Here is a 19,591-nt window from a genome sequence, read left to right as displayed (position 1 = left end):
AAACTTTTATTTAGCGGTTGGGACTACGGTACATGAATACTTTGACACAGTTCTATAAGGCATATGCATAATTACAGTTCTTGTTTCGGGATCATAGACGCAATAACTACGATACAATACTCGAGTGCGGGATGGGGAACGTACGGCACATCGTAAAATTTGCCAGCACATCTACACTTACACCCACGTTAATATAACCCCCTCCCCCTCCCCTCTACACTAAACTATGTCCAGGATGTGCAGGATCGGGGTACATGCTCACCATGGGGCGATTACTGAGGTTACTGGCTGGTCGTGCTGCTTCCTCCGACTAGGTGGCTGTGGAATGGTCGTCGGCGGTCGTCTCGGTCTTTCGGGTGGTCCCGGGGGTTCACCTCGCCCAGGGGTCGTACTGCTTTCCTTTTCTTTCCACGTAGCGGGGACTCCAGCCGGACACCGTGTACTTTTTTAAGCGCTGTCCTGTGTCCTCTCTCTCTCTCTCCGCAAGTCTCCAGATTCGTTCAGTGACTCCTTCTGTGCCTCCCTCCTTTTGCTTTTTTAAACCCAAAAATCGTGGCCAGTTATTCTAATCCTGACCCGTCCTATCTCCCGCCAGATCTCGGGATATCTTTGCTTACAAGATGGGTTTCGAGCTCTCTCTTTGTTCTGCGTTATGTCCGGGAGTACCAGTGATGGCTAGACGGTCTGTCAATTTGTTTCTCGATAAGAGGTCATGGGTTTAACTGGTTTTCCCATCACCGGCCAGGTAGGTTTCTATGGGCTATTGTGCTCCCTTAACGAGATTAACTACGGCTTGGGGCATTGTGATGCCTGCTGATGTCAGCGCCCCAGTGTCTGGACTTCGACCTGGTTTTGGGGGTTTCTGCACGGCCAATATCCATCTATTGTTCAGGCCGTGACTTTGCAGAAACCCAGAGACTGGGCTGTGGGGTTTCGCTTTTGTGGCTGGTCACGCTGGTCCCGCGGCCATTTTGGGCCCCACTGATTGTGACATCCCTTGTTAAAACTGACCACAGCTTTTCTCTCTCTCAGTCCCAGTCCCGTATGAAAAATGTCCAAAATGCAGCTCTTTGGTTTTGTTGATTGTAGCATGAGGGAAAACTTCTCAAATCTTATATTGGTCAGACTTTCTAGGCTTTACCTTGCATTAAACGTTATTCCCTTATCTATATTATTAAAAGTCTCATCTTGACCGCTTCCTGTTTGCGCTGTGTTTTGATTTTAGAAAAAAACGCTATCACATATGGCTGTGATTTTTTTGGCCATCTTTCTCAGAGTCCTCCTCCAATGATTTTTCCCATCGATGAAAAATAAAAGACTTGTTAATGTTAAAAAAATCTTGAGGTTCTCTCTCCTATCAATCACCGCCATGAAGTCCACGCCCCTTCCGGTGGGAGGGGGGAGGGACTATAAAACCCGGAAGTGTGGACGTGGCTCAGTCTGTCTGCAAGATGGTGAGGGAGAGGCCACGACTCTCTGTCTGAGCTGGGAATCTACAGAACACTGTGAGTATGCAATGTATTTGAATAAATGATTTGTTAGCCCTTAATGGAAATGAAATGAGTTGTTTGGTCTGCCCTATGCTTGAAACTGCAATGGCAATGGAAAGGAAGTGAAAATGCAATGAGCTGTTTGGCTTGGGCCTGCCCTGTGCTTGAAACTGCAATGGCAATGGAAATGAAGTGAAAATGCAATGAGCTGTTTGGCTTGGGCCTGTCCTGTGCTTGAAACTGCAATGGCAATGGAACTGAAGTGAAAATGCAATCGGCTGTTTGGCTTGAGCCTGTCCTGTGCTTGAAAGTGCAATGGCAATGGACATGAAGTGAAAATGCAATCAGCTGTTTGGCTTGGCCTGCTTTGTGCTTGAAATTGCAATGGCAATGGAAGTGAAATTAAAATGCAATGAGCTATTTGGCCTGCCCTGTGCTTGAAACTGCAATACAATTGGAAATGAAATGAGTTGTTTGGCCTGCCTGAAAGGAGGAGCATTTTGGCCATACAGGCCCGTGCCAGACCAGGAAAAGTCCAGAAAAAGTGTCTTTCACTGAGATTTCACTCAGATTTTTTTTTAAAGAGCCCCTTCGGCCCAACAGGCCTGTAATAGCCCAGGAGTTCCTTCGGCCCATCAGTAAGTATTCCCCCTGCAAGTATTAAACCTCACCCCAGTATTTTTCTCCCTCCCTTCATTTACTCCCTGTGAGATCCAGGTGAGGATAGACTTACCTCCTTCATTGCTGTGATCTGCAGAAAAAGATGAAAAATGTCTAAAATTGATTCTCCACCCTCTCCCCCTTCTCTCTCACAGTCTCACACCTGTTTTGGGCAGAATTTCTGGCAGTTTCTGAGCTGCCAGCCAACCACGCCTGAGTGACTGAGCTGCCAGCCCACCAGGCCTGAGTGACTGAGCTGCCAGCCCACCAGGCCTGAGTGACTGAGCTGCCAGCCCACCAGGCCTGAGTGACTGAGCTGCCAGCCCACCAGGCCTGAGTGACTGTGCTACCAGCCCACCAGACCTGAGTGACTGAGCTGCCAGCCTAAGAATCCATTCGGCCCACAATGTCCATACTAGCCCTCTGGAAACCAGTCCCTTCGGCCCACAACACCCATACTAACGCTCCAGAAAGCCTCCTCCCGACTGGCCAGCAATATTGGAATTGGTGGAGAGGTGGAATATTGCGTTGGGGGACCAGCCCTCCGGGTGAACATGGGACCCAATGGGTCCCACTTAGTCTAGTCATGTATCTATACACTGTAAATACCACCTAATCCAGGCATCATTCTGGTAAAGATAGATATAAAATGCTGGAGTAACTCAGCTGGTCAAACAGCATCTCTGGAGAAAAAGAACAGGTGATGTTTCAGGTTGGAACCTTTCTTCAGACTAATCATTCTGGTAAACCTCCTCTGCACGAGTTCAAACTCAGGTCAATTACATTTATACCCATCTCAGGTATAAAAGATATAAATGTCAAAAGGGTTCAGATTGCGGTGTCAATTTTGCAAAAGGTAGTTGAATGTCTTCCAAGAAAAGGGAACCAGCTTCTACAGGTAGTGGTGGTGATAGTTAGAAGTAAGTAAAAACAGGTTCTTGTGGCTACCCAACAATGCACTGTAAAACAGAAAACCATGAACCAGGTTCTGCAAGTTTCTTGCGAGGGAAATAAGTGAACGTTGTCTGCCCTTTCTCCAAACTCATTTTCTGACCAATTATACAATCTGTTTCCCATCTTTATGAACCTTTGCTCAGCTCTGCATCGTTCTGATCAGTGAATTAAAGGGCCTGTCCCACTTTCACAAACTGATTCACGACCTCTGCCGAGTTTGCACTTGACATACTCACAGCATGGTCATCACGAGGATGAGAGGGTAGTTCATTGAAACATATAAGATTGTTAAGGTTGGACATGCTAGAGGCAGGGAGGCAGGAAACATGTTCCCAATGTTGGGGTAGTCCAGAACCAGGGGCCACAGTTTAAGAATAAGGAGTAATCCATTTAGAACGAGGAAACACTTTTTCTCACAGAGAGTGATGAGTGTGGAATTCTCTGCCTCAGAGGGCGGTGGAGGCAGGTTCTCTGGATGCTTTCAAGAAAGCGGTAGATAGGGCTCTTAAAAATAGAGGTCAGGGGATATGGGGAGAAGGCAGGAACGGGGTACTGATTGGGGATGATCAGCCATGATCACATTGAATGGCGGTGCTGGCTCGAAGGGCCAAATGGCCTACTCCTGCCCCTATTGTCTATTGTCTAAAACGTGGCAGATGCAATGCAATGTGGCACAATGCGCTGGTGCATATAATAGAAATGCAAAGTGTTTTTTAAGTTTAGTTTAGTTTATTATTGTCATTTGTACAAAGTTACGGTGAAATGTTTTGTTTAAGCTGTCAGCGAAAAGACTATACATGATTATAATCAAGCCATCCACAGTGTGCAGACATGAGATAAAGAGAATAATGTTTAATGCTGAATTTGGATGATTTCCTTTTCATACTTCTATGCCTCTTGTCTGATGGGAGAGGGGAGAAGAGGGAGTGACTGGGGTGAGACTCGTCCTTGATTTTGCTGCTGGCCTTGTCGAGGCAGCGTGAAGTGTATATGGAGTCTATGGAAAAGAGGTTGATTTGTGTGATGGTCCGGGCTACATCCACAACTCTGGGATTTCTTACGGTTTTGGATGGACATAGATACTAATCACTGAAAGTCCAGCATGACATTCAGTTAAGAAATCAAGAAGTATGCTTGTCTCAGTTACAAGATTATTGATATTGATTATTGCACTGGAAGTAAGTGTGTCTTACTGTAATTATACAGGGCATTGGTGAGAGAATGTGTTCAGCAAAAAGAAAATCAAATTACCGGAGAAATAAGGAACAGCAGATGCTGGTTTACCAAGGAAAGCCACAAAATGGCGGAGTAACTCAGGTCAGACAGCATTAGTGGAAGGAAATGGACAAACAACTTTTCGAGTCAGGAGCCTTCTACAGACTGATGAAGGTGAGTGAAGATAGTGGTAGAAAGGGGAGGGGAGAAGGGATGGGGCAAGACCAGGCAGGTGGCTGGTGGATTCAGGTGAGGAAGGGTTGATGGGCAGGTGGGTCAGGTGGGGGAGAAGGGATGGTGATTTTAATCAAGACTGAAGGTGATAAATGGGCAAGATAATGGACATGGGCAGCACGGTGACGCAGAGGTAGAGTTGCTGCCTTACAGCACCAGAGATCCTGGACCTACTCAACCTACTGTCCTACATTTCAAGGGACAGCGTTCTCGGCTCCCCCACCCAGCGGCTAATGTCTCGCCAGACGCGTCCACCACTGCCCGTCTCCCAGCAACAGCTGCAGCAGCACGTCCGCTCCCTCGCCGCGATACAAAAGCGAGTGCAATTTTGCGACACGCAAAAGAAGCTTTACGACAAGACAAGCAAGCCGCTTAAACCACTAGTACAAGGACAAGTGGTATCACCAACCCCAGTCCCCATCTTTTCGGAAGGAAAGGAGGATGATGCGGCTTCCTACCGCACGAGGGCCAGGTGGGCTAGCAGGCCACCCAATAGATACGGCGATTTTGTTTAACCTCACTATATTTAGCCAATCAGAATGCCTAGTAGTAATAACCCCGCCTATTGCCCATTTATTATATTCAGTAGATGCAGCAGGATAAACGTACAATGTACTGCAGATCTGACACTGGAATGTTTATGAAAGATGCTTACACCTTTACCTGTGTGCTAGTCAGGTAATTACAAATATGATCATGGCTGATCATCCAAAATAGTAAGATTAAACGAGAACTTACCAGTTTGAAGTTTGATCTGTATTTTATGAGGAGTTACGATGAGGGATTTCGTGAAGAACCCCGCTTCCACGCATGCGTGTCATACTTCAAAGCAGCGGTGTGAGGTCACAGGAACCTATAATGATCTAACATAGTAAGATTACCAAAGAGATACCAGTTTTTGATATGATCATAAGAGGGTGGGGGCGGAGGGCACGAAATCCCTCATCGTAACTCCTCATAAAATACAGATCAAACTTCAAACTGGTAAGTTCTCGTTTAATCTTACTATTTTACTTCGGAGTCACGTGAGTGACTTCGTGAAGATTTCAAAGCTCTGTGACCTCATGCCGTGGAACGAGTCCATGCTTCACAAACTGCCTTGGGTATTGGGAGAGAGCATCATTAGTAATTTTAAAACACAATTATACAAAGAGTTGTGTGGTATAACGAAAAAATATATAACATTTTTTTAAATTTGAGAATCATAGCCCTGTAACCTTTCGGGCAAATTATTTTGTTGAACATAAAATGTTTTCTTAATACAATGATGGCTCCAAAAAATAACTGGTTTATTATAAAACCTGTGGAAAAACCCTTTTTGAATGACCATCCTGCCATTCTGAGGATTTGGTCTGTGGGTACCTGTACAATTTTTGCTGCGGATGTTGCTGCAGCCCTGGTGGAATGAGAGTTAAAACATTAGTGTCTATTTCTGCCATTTTTAGGACCTATTTGAGCCACCTTGATATAGTTTGAGTCGTGACCCTTTCATGCGGTTTCTTGTAAGAGATAAACAACTCCATTCTCTGACCTCGAATGTTCTTAGTATATTCTATGTATTGTTAGATGTGTCTTGCTATACACAGTCGTTTGCCATATGGGTGTACCATAAATTCAAACACTTGACCCGAGGAACCCGATCTGTTTTCTTTTATTAAATCCTGTATGACAACACCAGTTTCTCGGTGAGATGATCAGGGAGTCCAGGCTCAGTTTGCTTAATGGCTGGACTTGTTGTGCGGTAAATAACACCATGAGCATAACCATCTTCCTGGACTGTTACTGAAGTGACAACGCTGTTATGAGCTACAAGCTCCTCAGCATGTTGAGAAACGACACCCACGTCCCAGATTTCGGAGTACCTGGTTTTCTTACCAGGGGTGCGTTCCCACCGCGTGCCGCTCTGTTCCTTGTGATAGGTAATTGGAGAGTGCACTTGTGGCACTATTGATGGCACTGTAGCCCCATCGATTATCATAATGGAGGCTTGTTAAAAATCCAATACGGCCAGAAATTCTTGGCCTGTTGGTCGAGGTTGTAGTCCAAGCAGTATATGCCCCATTCTTGATGTGTCCAAGGTACTGCTTCCGTGTTGACAGTCTTAGTGCAGATGAGATGAGATTCATCGTCCTGTCTGACAGCCCACTGCCGTGTAGTGGGTCTTTTAGACTCTACCAATCAATAAATCCATAGTCTTATGGCATGGATGACTGCCTCCAGTCACTGGATAAATTAATAATTTTTGGCTATGTACATTAGGGAACATGGTTCTAACACCATCCCCTGTATGACCGAATACCATGATTTAGTAGGCCAGTCGGGTACTCTGAGAATTCCAGATGCCGAGTGAAGTTCAATTTTCCCTAGTACCCCATTGATGGGGCCGAACGGGGGAAATACATCACCCTATGGCTTTGTTTACATAACAATGCCAAGCTGGTTTTAGAATTTTAGTAAATAATATTGGGGCTGATGATTGCCCCTTTTGTAAGCTCTATATTGCCAAAGTTCCTCTTTTGAGTCAATGCCTGCCATATAGAAAACCGCAGCTGACACCAAGTCTTTATCAATAATAAGAGTATCCATCTTAAAATGAATATCTAGAACAAATGTGTTTAGGGTTAAAATCAAATGATAATCCTGCAACCCTACTCTATTTTATTTAATAAATATGTTTGATACAATTCTAATGTTCCATGAAAAGTATGCTCAATCACACCTTTCGTGTACAATTTTTTGTAGCACCATGTGGGTTTTGGATTGTTTGGTTTATGTAAGGACAAAATGCCCTTCTGGTGTATGTTGTACTGTGGTTATTGGGATGAGTAAATCCTATCAGATAACCCTGAATACTGCTGAGATTATATGAATCTGTAGTGATTATATACCATACATAACTGTAGTGTTGCAACCTCCCCTACCATCGTAGGTCCCTATTTTAACAGAATAAACCCCACCCACCTACCTCCATGGTTACCGGTGGTTGAGTTATTTCCTTGGTTTTTTGAAAAGGAGGTTCTGGTTTGATATTTCTTGTTCGGGGTTGTGTGGGAAGTTGAGGCTTCCGCATCTTCCAGGGTGGCCGCCCTGGCCATACCCTAAAAAAGGATCCTGCGGGTTATATTGATTTCTGGCACTGCCACTGGTATGAGCCACATTTTTTATGGCCTTGCATGTGGCTGGTATCATGCCCCAAAATAGGCCCTTGCGCTGGCCTTGATGAGCCCCAGTGTCTTGGCTTTGTCCACCCACGGTTCTTTGTTTGCAAATGGTAGCATTTTGGGGTCCTAGTGCTGGCTGAATGGCCGCCTTCCACGTGTAGTTCAGGTCATATTGCATATTACTAAACAGAGCTAGTGCGTCTTGATGGTCTTGGTTACCTACGTTTAGTCCAGGGTGCGGGTGTATGCTATGATGCCTTCCGTGAATCCCTTTAAGGTTCTCTGGATCTTGAGGTCCTGGTTCCTGATGTTCGTCCCCATATGCTGCCAAATGCATTGGTTTACACTGGGCACCTGTAATGCCTCACCGTTGCCAGGTGGCAGATGTCTGGCCAGTGTCTGTAAATTTTTTCTTGTTGGCGTTTGTGGCCAGACATATAGTAATACTATTGCCATCCTGGATCCAAGTCTACCCATGTTTGACTTGGCTAAAGTAATCAGCCACCATGTCCAGCAGAGTCCCTGCTGTGTTAGGATCATGGGACGCTGTATTACCAGGCTCTGGCCCATCAGGGTCCTGCCTACTCTTTTTTATAGAGTTAGAGATCTCTAGGGTCCCGCACGGGGTACCCATGTGGGGCTTAACTGCTGCCCACTTGTCTTTTGTTCTGCGGACCCCTCTTGCAAGTCAACCCAGAACTGACCCACAGTGCTCCCCTCTGATGGGGTAGAAGCATTGTGCAGCCCTCAAAGAGGTACTGCTGTGGTTTTATCACGTTGGAGCAAGGCTCCATACACCGCTTCTTCCACTCCAGCCCTCTCGGCGCTGGTTGCCGGCGGTATTATGCAAAGTCGGACCCTCTGAGTCCACTACCTTGTTTGATATGTGTCTAGCCTTACCGCTCGGCCGCATGGATCTGGCCGGTGCGGGGCCGACATCGGGCACAGCTGATCCCACTACGGATGATCCAAGTGCCGCTGGCTGCTGCTGGCTGCCCGCTGTTCCATGGTCCTCCTTCTCCAGTTTTGTCCTTCCTTCCATGGAGTGGATATGGCCGGTGTGGAGGATAACTGGCACAGCTGCTTCCATCTATTCCTTTAACCCGGCTCCAACGCTCTCAGCACTCCTGGCTGCTCCTTTATCTTAGACCCCTGGGACCGACCCCCATACTGACGGTTCTGGTCCCTTGCGGTCGTTGCAGCCGGTCAACCCCACTCTAATGCCCTCAATTCTGGACACTCCTACTTATATGGTCCTTAGATAAGGGACATATAAGACATTCAAACTGATGACAACAGCTACTATAGTTTTTATTTAATATATGGTCCCTAGATAAGGGATGAATCAGATATTAAACTGATAAGAACAGATACTACACTTGATCTTAGCCAAAAGGCCCAGAAGTGATTATTGTAACTAAAAACCCCGCTGGGACCGACCCTGGTACTCACATACTGGTCCCTTGTAGTAGATTGCAGCCAGTCAACTGCAAAGTCCTTTGCTGCCGAGAAATGAATTTTCTCACCGTGCTGGAGCGAAGTTGGGCACCGGTGTTTTCCCTCTCCGGGAATCGATGTGCCCATGCTGCTCCTGCCGTTGCCAGCTCCTGCCGTTGCCAGCTCCTGCCGCTGCCAGCGCTCCTGCCGCTGCCAGCGCTCCTGCCGCTGCCAGCGCTCCTGCCGCTGCCAGCGCTCCTGCCGCTGCCGCCGCTGCCGCTGCCGACTGCCGTTACTGCTCTCCTGCCGGCTGCCTGCACTCCGCGGTTCTCCCGCCGGCATTCTGCAGCTGACATGGACCCAGTCCATGTCTGCACCTAAAGGTAAGTGGAAGGAAACGCAGAGTCTCCTACCTGCGGTTCCCGACTTTTCATTCTCCCGCTGGTGAACGTTGTTCCCTGCGTGTCGGGTTCGAGCCGCTCGGACCGACCCCGGTGTTCACGGGCCTGGTCCATTCGCGGCAGTTCCTGTACCTATGGATCCCCTGGACCAACCCCGGTGCTTACCTTTTGAAGAAGGTTTTCAGCCCGGACGTCCAGTTCCTACTCCATAGTGCCGCTGCACTCGCTGAGCGTTTCCAGCCCTGCTGTGTACCCCGGGTACTTACAGCGCTGGTCCCTGCTCTCTGTCCTGCAGCCTCCGCGCTGGCCGCTAGCGACTGTTCCAAGCCAGTCTCGCTAAAGACTGGCATACGGGACCTCTTTGCTTTGCTTCCCGCCCGGCCGAGAAGTGAATTTTGCCGGTGCGGGAGCAAAGTCGGGCACAGGTTGTTCCCCTCCAGGGATAGGTGCCTCTCCTCTGATGTCCCCTAGAGGCACAAAGAAAATGGAGATGCTTTCTATCTTTATACTTTTCTTCACTATGGTCACTACCTCATGTCTCCCCATCGAGTTTCGTCCAATCATAACATAAAGCCCACATTCCCACGAGAAAGTCCAGGAATGTCTCGGACCATCTCCTGACGTCAAAGACTCCCAAGGCCTTCTGCTGAAGTTTTTATCTGTTTGCTACTTTTTATCTAGAATTTCTCTCTGTTCTGTATATTGTTACTTTATTCTACCAGCAGTCTGGCTTCTGCTGATAAGCTCATTTCTTTCTAAGTTATATTTTTCAGAGTTCTAGTATAATTCAACCATCCCTATAAACCCTTTTCTCACAATCCACCATTTTTCTTTTTGCTACGCATCTTTTGAATTATACTATATCTTCCTTTTCTAGTGCTAGCAGCAGATTCTTCGCCTCCCTATCCTCCTCTCGCTAGTCATACTGTGTTCTGAAGGCCAGCGCAGGGAATAATACAACATCCGAATAGGCACAAAGTCAATGGTTCCTTCCCTTCACGCACAGTCTACGGGCTGATATTGTCCGGTGGGGCCTCCACAGGACCCTTACATCGGTTTGCGTGTGTCCACCCTTTTTCTTTTGTTCGTACTGCTGTCTCGGTGATTAATAACACAAGGTAGGGTCCAGTCCACTTTGGTTGCAGCTTTTCTTCCTTCCATGATTTTACAAGATCCCAGTTCTCTGCTTTCACAGAATGGATTGGCAAGTCGAGATGGGGACTCTGTGCCAACAGCCCCTTGGTTTTTAATTCTGTAATAGAATGAGATACTGCCAGTAAACAGTTCCTTAAGAAAACATCATTACCATGGTGGGTATTCCTTCTATCTTTCCCAAATAATAAAAACCTAACTTGTTCAACCTTTCTCTGTATCTTAGTTGCTGAAACCCAGTCAACATTCTAATTGATCTCCTCTGTACTCTCTATTTTGTTAACCTTTTTCCTATAATTATGCCTACCAAAATTATACACCATACTCCACAATTGACCTCACCAATACCTTGTACAATTTAACATTACAACCCAACTTCTATACACAATGCTCTGATTTATAAAGGCCAACACACCAAAATCTTTCTTTACCATCCTTTCTACACGAGATTCCACCTTCAGGGAATTATACACAGTTGTTCCTAGATCCCTCTGTTCAACTTCATTCCTCAATTCACAATCATTTACCATGTAAGTCTAATTTGAATTTGTCCTGCCAAGTTGTATCACCTCACACTTATCAACATTAAATCCATCTGTCATGTTTCAACCCAGTCTTCCAAATGACTTAAATCTCTCTGTACATTTTTTAAAATCTACTTAATTATTCACAACACCACGTATCTTAGTATCATCTACATACTTCTTAATCTATCTTACCACACCAACATCCATATTATTGATTCACATGACAAACAACAGTGGTCCCAACACACATCCCTGAGGTACCCCTCTAGTCATTGACCTCCAACCTGATAAACATCCATCCACCATTACTCTCTGACATTTCCCAACAGTCACTTTTAATCCATCTTGCTATTCCTTACTAACCACTTCTTAACCAACCTTATTTCCTTTATTGAACTTTGTCAAAGGCCTTACTGAAGTTCACCACTTTAACCTCATCAATTTTCCTAATAACCTCTTTTAAGAAAAATCATGATTAGTCAAATGTCACAATCACAAATCCATGCTAATTCTTCCTAATCCTACCCTATTTGTCCAAATTCCTATAATATTGTCTTTAGTATCCTTTCCATTATTTCCCACCACTGATGTCAAACAAGTTCTTGTTAAAACTCTACTCTTCTTTGTCCTCCTGTTCAATTACCTCAGGGCTATTATCTATTCGTACCTGTGGGACAGCCCTCATGTAATTATTGAAATCGTACTAGGTATCTCAACCTTCTAAACGAACATCGGTCGGTGATTTAGAAAACTCATACATACACCTTGTCTTCAGGTTTAAAGGGTCCTTCTTCCTGGTCCATCTCCGACAGCTTTTACTTTACCTGTTCATAAATAGACTTGTATATCATTATTAACTGTTTCATATACTTTTTAAATTCTATCTGTAACTGTTCCAAACTCGGTCCCTTGCAGGAACTTCTCCATTGTGTCACCTGCTGGTTAGTTTGCATGCAACATTTCTTCAGTGCCAATGGCAGAGCATTACACAAATCTTATTTATTTTAACCTTCAATGTTCCATTTATTCTTTTCATCAAATGAAAACAATCCGTTGTCAAAGCTGATTTCTGTAGGTTTACCAAACCTCTTAATTACCTTATTCAGCATAAACGACACTACAGTGCTCATACCTAAATCGATTCAGACTTACCCTGGACATCTCTTCCAGATGCTGTTTCAGCTGCTTTGTCTGCATTTTAATTTAACTTCTTTGACATGTACTTTTTCCATTTCACCATACAATTTCAAAATTCCCAATCTAGTCTGAACTATATCCTGCCTTTCCCAAGGTCATCATCTGCTGTCTTATATTCTGAAGTATTTCTCTCTCTTCACTTGTGGAACAAACCAACAAATTGTCCACATCAGCAAATACTTTCTAAGGGTATACCATATAACCATATATCGAACCTGCCTCCACCACCTTCACTGGAAGCTCATTCCACACAGCTACCACTCTCTGAGTAAAGAAGTTCCCCCTCAACTTTCAACTCTGCCTTTCCCATCTAATTAAAAAACCTACCTCATCCTAGCCTTTCTTGACATCCTTCCTTAAATCCCTTTCTCTCTCTTGGGGACCCCAGTCCTGTTAGGGCTTATAATCTCCAGATTAATTTCACTCCTGATAGGACTTTGAGGAAAAGTTCCCCAAGACATGTATTATTGGCATGTAATTCTCTGGCCCCGCTTGGTTCCCTCATAGGACTCACTTGTGTCAGTTCATCACTTATTTCAGTCTTTTCAACCAGGGGCTTTGTTCATTGACATTGACCGCAGCAACCAACTGTTTGCTGAATCGGGGGTTGGAAATAAATGACAATCCCACCACCTCCTTCAATTCTGCTTGACTTTAAGAAGAATGACTTCCACCACAATAGTTCATAATATAATGTCCACATGCCTTCTTTTTCTTGTTCATTTTCAACTCTCCACCTTCTCATTCCCCTTTGTTCCTTGGGGTTCACCTTAAGTGGGTAACATTTGCTGAGGGGCCTGCATACCCTCGGTCATGACGGCATCCAACCAGAAGATGGCGCTGTAGCCGGTAAGTTTGTGAGCGGCGGCCATGTTTGTAGTCTTTTGTCGGCCCGGTTGTAACAATTTACATCATCTTTATCTGACACTTAGTGGTTCCCACCACTTTTACCAATGGTGCCTTCAAATCTTTCATGGCCAATAATCGTCCCACGTTCTCCTCCTCCAAAGCCCTAATCCATTTCCTTCCCCATCAGGGATATAGGGTGAGGCATTTTTATTTATTATTTATTTTAATTTTTTATTTTAATTTTTTTTAGCCCTCTCAGTTTATGGGTGCCCCAAGGGATAATCTGTCATCCTGTCGTCTCCTACTTCTGTTCCTCTCTCTCTCTCTCTCTCTCTCTCTCTCTCTCTCTCTCTCTCTCTCTCTCTCTCTCTCTCTCTCTCTCTCTCTCTCTCTCTCTCTCTCTCTCTCTCTCTCTCTCTCTCTCTCTCTCTCTCTCTCTCTCTCTCTCTCTCTCTCTCTCTCTCTCTCTCTCTCTCTCTCTAGAAATAGAAAGTGTGCTCTCTCTCTCTCTCCTTAGGGCTTCTCCCTTCGGTCCATTCGGCCCTTCGAGCCTGCACCGCCATTCAATATGATCATGGCTGATCATCCAACTCAGTATCCTGTACCTGCCTTCTCTCCATACCCTCTGATCCCCTTAGCCACAAGGGCCACTCTCTAACTCCCTCTTAAATATAGCCAATGAACTGGCCTCAACTACCCTCTGTGGCAGAGAGTTCCAGAGATTCCCCCCTCTCTGTGAAAAAAAAAGTTCTTCTCATCTCGGTTTTACAAGATTTCCCCTTTATCCTTAAGCTGTGACCCCTTGTCCTGGACTTCCCCAACATCGGGAGCAATCTTCCTGCATCTATCTTTTCCAACCTCTCTAGAATTTTGTAAGTTTCTATAAAATCCCCTCTCAATCTCCTAAATTCTAGAGAGTATAAACCAAGTCTATCCAGTCTCTCTTCATAAGACAGTCCTGACATCCCAGGAATCAGTCTGGTGAACCGTCTCTGCACTCCCTCTATGGCAATAATGTCCTTCCTCAGAAATGGCTCTCTCTCTCTCTGACTGTCTCTCTCTGTCTCTCTCTCTCTCTCTCTCTCTCTCTCTCTCTCTCTCTGTCTCTCTCTCTCTCTCTCTGGCTCTCTCTCTCTCTCTCTCTCTCTCTCTCTCTCTCTCTCTCTCTCTCTCTCTCTCTCTCTCTCTCTGTCTCTCTCTCTCTCTCTCTCTCTCTCTCTCTCTCTGTCTCTCTCTCTCTCTCTCTCTCTCTCTCTCTCTCTCTCTCTCTCTCTCTCTCTCTCTCTCTCTCTCTCTCTCTCTCTCTCTCTCTCTCTCTATCTCTCTCTCTCTCTCTCTCTCTCTCTCTCTCTCTCTCTCTCTCTCTCTCTCTCTCTCTCTCTCTCTCTCTCTCTCTCTCTCTCTATCTCTCTCTCTCTCTCTCTCTCTCTCTCTCTGTATCTCTGCTGTCTCTCTCTCTCTCTCTCTGTCTGTATCTCTGTGTCTCTCTCTCTCTCTCTCTCTCTCTCTCTCTCTCTCTCTCTCTCTCTCTCTCTCTCTCTCTCTCTCTCTCTCTCTCTCTCTCTCTCTCTCTCTCTCTCTCTCTCTCTCTCTCTCTCTCTCTCTCTCTCTCTCTCTCTCTCTCTCTCTCTCTCTCTCTCTCTCTCTCTCTCTCTCTCTCTCTCTCTCTCTCTCTCTCTCTCTCTCTCTCTCTCTCTCTCTCTCTCTCTCTCTCTCTCTCTCTCTCTCTCTCTCTCTCTCTCTCTCTCTCTCTCTCTCTCTCTCTCTCTCTCTCTCTCTCTCTCTCTCTCTCTCTCTCTCTCTGTCTCTCTCTCTCTCTCTCTCTCTCTCTCTCTCTCTCTCTCTCTCTCTCTCTCTCTCTCTCTCTCTCTCTCTCTCTCTCTCTCTCTCTCTCTCTCTCTGTCTCTCTCTCTCTCTCTCTCTCTCTCTCTGTTTCTCAACTTGAATGTCTACCAAAAAACAACAAACCATAAAAGCTGGTCATGTTTCATCAATTAACTTATTTCCAATTATTTCAATCCATATTCACCATTATTTTAAATGTCCAATTCCTAGCACTAGTAACAATTTTCCAAATTAACTTTACTGACAAGAAATCTAAAAGAACATCAAGAAACGATTAAAAGAAAATCAAAAGCTGATTTTTACAACTTCCCTTTTTCAGGTTACGAGGATACAAAGAGTTAATTTTACAGCTTGTTCGCAATCCAATTTGAACTACAGTGGAAATTCTCGCCCCCGCCACTGTGTTCAATTTTACAACTTGCTCATTCCAACCTTTCATCTTACAACCATTCGTTCCAAACCGGTTTTTACATACAAATCACATTCGTTCCGTTCTTACTTCAAATAGATTATTCATTTTATATTTTCTCCCTGTCCTGCACTCTTGTCCCCGGCCTTTGCCGTCTTCTTATCTGCTACTTTCGGGAGTAACTCCCTCATCATCCTGTCTCTCTCTTCTACTGCCTGCAACATAATCTTTACTACTTGTTTTTCACTTCTGTGAAAAGGAATTGATCTAACTGTTCTTGTCAGACCTAAAGGATCTTCAAGGAGGCTATTTAACAAACCCCCTTCCCCCTCAGGGTCCTCTCCTAGGTACCTCCCTCGGGGGTCTAATTTCAACCGAACTTATCTTCCCCTTCTGCCCTTTGACTCCCCGTCCTGTTGGCCGGGTGATCTTCGTCCACCCCGGCCCCTGTCTTCTCTTTCCTTTGGGTATTTTGGCCCCCTCCGGCTCTGCATTTGTCCCAACGGACTATACCTTATCATGTTGGCTCCTCCAACCCCTGGGTATTTCCTGCCCTCCAGGGTCCAGCATTTGCCCCAACGGACTATTGGGCAGAATGCGGGGATTTGGCCCACAGCCTTTTCCCCTCCCTTTTTCTAAACACCGTGTTTAATTACCTTATTTATCATAATCATATTCTTAATACCATGTTCATCATATTCTCAATACAGTGTTCATCATATCTGCCTTGCCCGTACAAGGTCTTAAATTTCTACAGAACTTCTTATCTTCCCCTCCCTTCTGGGTACCTTACGGCCCCCTGAATCCTTCAGGGCGTCAACCACAAGGTCTTTCCACAATCGCCCAGGAAGTACTTTATTAGTCATTGTTCCTACCTGGGTTCTGTGCACAGAAATTGCTCGATTGATTTTTCACGATTTCCAACTACTCCCACTTCTTTGCCGAGTCTCTGTGTGGTCCGGATACTACTGCTTAAACAGCTGATGGCAAGCAAGGAGTCTGAGACTGCTGAACTCAGCAGGGTGCACCTTCCCTTCGTCCGTCTACTCCCGTCAGCTGTCTAGAGTATTGGATCTCGGAACGAGCCCCCAAGTTGTGAGATTCAAAAATCACAAATGCTCTTGAGACAAATTCAGACAAAGAAGTGTTTTTATTAATTTCATATTCTGCAGAATAGGTGCCTCTCCTCTGATGTCCCCTAGAGGCACAAAGAAAATGGAGATGCTTTCTATCTTTATACCCTTCTTCACTATGGTCACTACCTCATGTCTCCCCATCGAGTTTCGTCCAATCATAACATAAAGCCCACATTCCCACGAGAAAGTCCAGGAATGTCTCGGACCATCTCCTGACGTCAAAGACTCCCAAGGCCTTCTGCTGAAGTTTTTATCTGTTTGCTACTTTTTATCTAGAATTTCTCTCTGTTCTGTATATTGTTACTTTATTCTACCAGCAGTCTCATTGGTGGACAAAAATGCTGGAGAAACTCAGTGGGTGAGGCAGCATCTATGGAGCAAAGGAAATAGGCAATGTTTCGGGCCGAAACCCTTCTTCAGACTGTATTGTCTATCACATATGTCTTATGGAAAGGCAAATAAGTTATGATTTATCAACATTTTTGGTATGTTGAATGGAACGATGCTTTAGACAATAGACAATAGGTGCAGGAGAAGGCCATTTGGCCCTTCGAACCAGCACCGCCATTCAATGTGATCATGGCTGATCATCCCCAATCAGTACCTTGTTCGTGCCTTCTCCCCATATCCCCTGACTCCACTATCTTTAAGAGCCCTATCTAGCTCTCTCTTACTCAGGGAGCACAGTGGTGCAGTGGTAGAGCTACTGTATTACCGTGCCTGGGACCCAGGTCCGATCCTGTCCTCTGGTGCTGTCTGTACCTTCTCCCTGTGATGGTGTGGGTTTTTTCTGGGTGCTCCAGTTTCCACCCATATTCCAAAGTTAATTGGCTTGTAGGTTAATTGGATTCTGTGAATTGTTCGTGGTGTGTGGGATAGAACTAGTGTATAGATGATGGCAGGTAGGTGCAGACTCAATGGGCCAAAGGGCCTGTTTCCATTCGGTATCTAAACTAAACTAAACTAAACTACTATATTAAACTAAAGTAAACTAAACTAAACTAAATCATAGTGGTAACCCATACGGTCACTAGGAGAACGTTGAATCTCCACGCAGACAGCACCCAAGGTCGGGATTGAACCCAGGTCTCAGACGCTGTGAGGCAGCAGTTCTGCCAGCTGTGCCACTGCGTTGTGCATAATAGTAAGATTAAACGAGAACTTACCAGTTTGAAGTTTGATCTTTATTTTATGAGGAATTACGTTGAGGGATTACGTGAAGAAGCCCCGCTTGCGCGTCAATCTTCAAAGCAGCAGTGTGAAATCACAGATAACAGTAATTGAAGTGACATAGTAAGATTAGAGAAGACTAGAGCTACCTTTATGAGGGTAGGGAGCGGAGGGCACGTAATCCCTCAACTCCTCATAAAATAAAGATCAAACTTCAAACTGGTAAGTTCTCGTTTAATCTTACAATTTTACTTCGGAGTCACGTAAGTGACTACGTGAAGATTTCAAAGCTCTGTGATTTCATACCGTGAGAAACGAGTCTACACAACCACAACTGCTTCATTGACAGATGAGGGAAACATTCATAATGCATACAGTGATGACATATATTTAAAACATGCTGATGCTGTTAAATTAAGTAATAATAATAGTAACATCTCTCATCCGGGTGGAAACTATAAATAAAACGTAAAATAGAGTTGACAAATACCCCTGGTCTGGCAATTGGTTATTATAAAATGTTTGGAAATTTGTTTGTTTGACCATGCTGCAGCCTTTAGGATGTGGTCCAGCGGAACGTAAATAACCCTTGCTGCTGATGTTGTAGCTGCCCTGGTGGAGTGAGATCTGGAAATCAGTATCTACTCCTGCATAAATCAAATCCCGTTTTATCACCTGTAAATGGTCTGATCGGATATGTTCTTACAAAGTTTTTTGTAACTAACAAGCATTGTTAGTTCAGAGCCTTGATGGCTCTTGGTGACCTTGATGTATTGTTGTATATGTGCGCCCTCACATAACCAAAAGTCCCTGGGTACGCCTTGAACTATTTTGAGACCTGACACCCCTTCTGCTCTGCTTAAGTAATTATAAACATAAAATATTGTATATTATTTACAAATGTAATCATCCTGTCCCATCGCAATTATGTAGCGACTGAACCTGCTGTGTTAAACCAGCGCCAGGAGGATAACTACCTTATGAGATCCGGCCAAAGCTAAGGATGTAGCTGGAGTCCCCTGGTGAAATAGTGTTAACACAATGTCAATATCCCATACTGCATTGTACTTGTCTTGGGAGAACTTGTGCTAAAGATATCCTTTACAAACTCGATATCCGGGGTGAAACCGACAGAGTGGGTCTCGTTTGCTGCAGCAAATATGATGGGAAGGCACGTTGGCACAGTTAATGGCCCTATAACTCAATTATTGTCAAAACACCATTTAAAACAGACTCCAAGATGTCAGTAATCTGTACCGTTTTAAATGCAACATGAGCATTAACTAAACGCTTCCCATCTCCTGAAAAAGAAATGTACTGCTTTTTCGGTTCTATCCCAGCACTCTGGAGTGAACACACACAAGGATAGGTGTGACAACCCAAGCCGTAGGGGCAGTCTATTCAGAATCTGCAAACATAAATTGATTTTATCATGCACAGGCTGATTTCCTGAGCCACAGGCTGAACCAGCAAAGTTTACATTTAGAATAACCATATAAGGTTGTATTATTATTCCCGACAAATCGGGACTCAAAACTGCATATAACAACAAGGGTGTTACAGGTTTCTAATAACTCCAATCTGTTGCCCAGGGCGGAGTCATAGGCCAATTAATAGCGAAAGGTAAATCCCAATGACCAAGTCTATTTGGTAACAACTTAATTTTAACTGGATAGAGGAGCCCAATTTCTCAAATATAGTTTGAGACTGAAAGTGGATTTTAGCAAAATACAGCATTAAAAATATCATCCAGA

The 19,591-nt window shown here is 44.8% G+C and overlaps 1 pseudogene; it reads right to left on the bottom strand.

Moving 5' to 3' along the window:
• Positions 1–9,017: 9,017 nt before the first annotated feature.
• On the bottom strand, positions 9,018–9,123 carry LOC129715180 (U2 spliceosomal RNA; annotated as a pseudogene).
• Between the last annotated feature and the right edge of the window lie 10,468 nt (positions 9,124–19,591).

This window comes from Leucoraja erinacea, unplaced genomic scaffold (genome assembly GCF_028641065.1).
Source record: "Leucoraja erinacea ecotype New England unplaced genomic scaffold, Leri_hhj_1 Leri_104S, whole genome shotgun sequence".
Taxonomy (NCBI): Eukaryota; Metazoa; Chordata; class Chondrichthyes; order Rajiformes; family Rajidae; genus Leucoraja; species Leucoraja erinaceus.
Note: the sequence above shows the minus strand (reverse complement) of the source record. Positions and strands in the feature narration are given on the sequence as shown.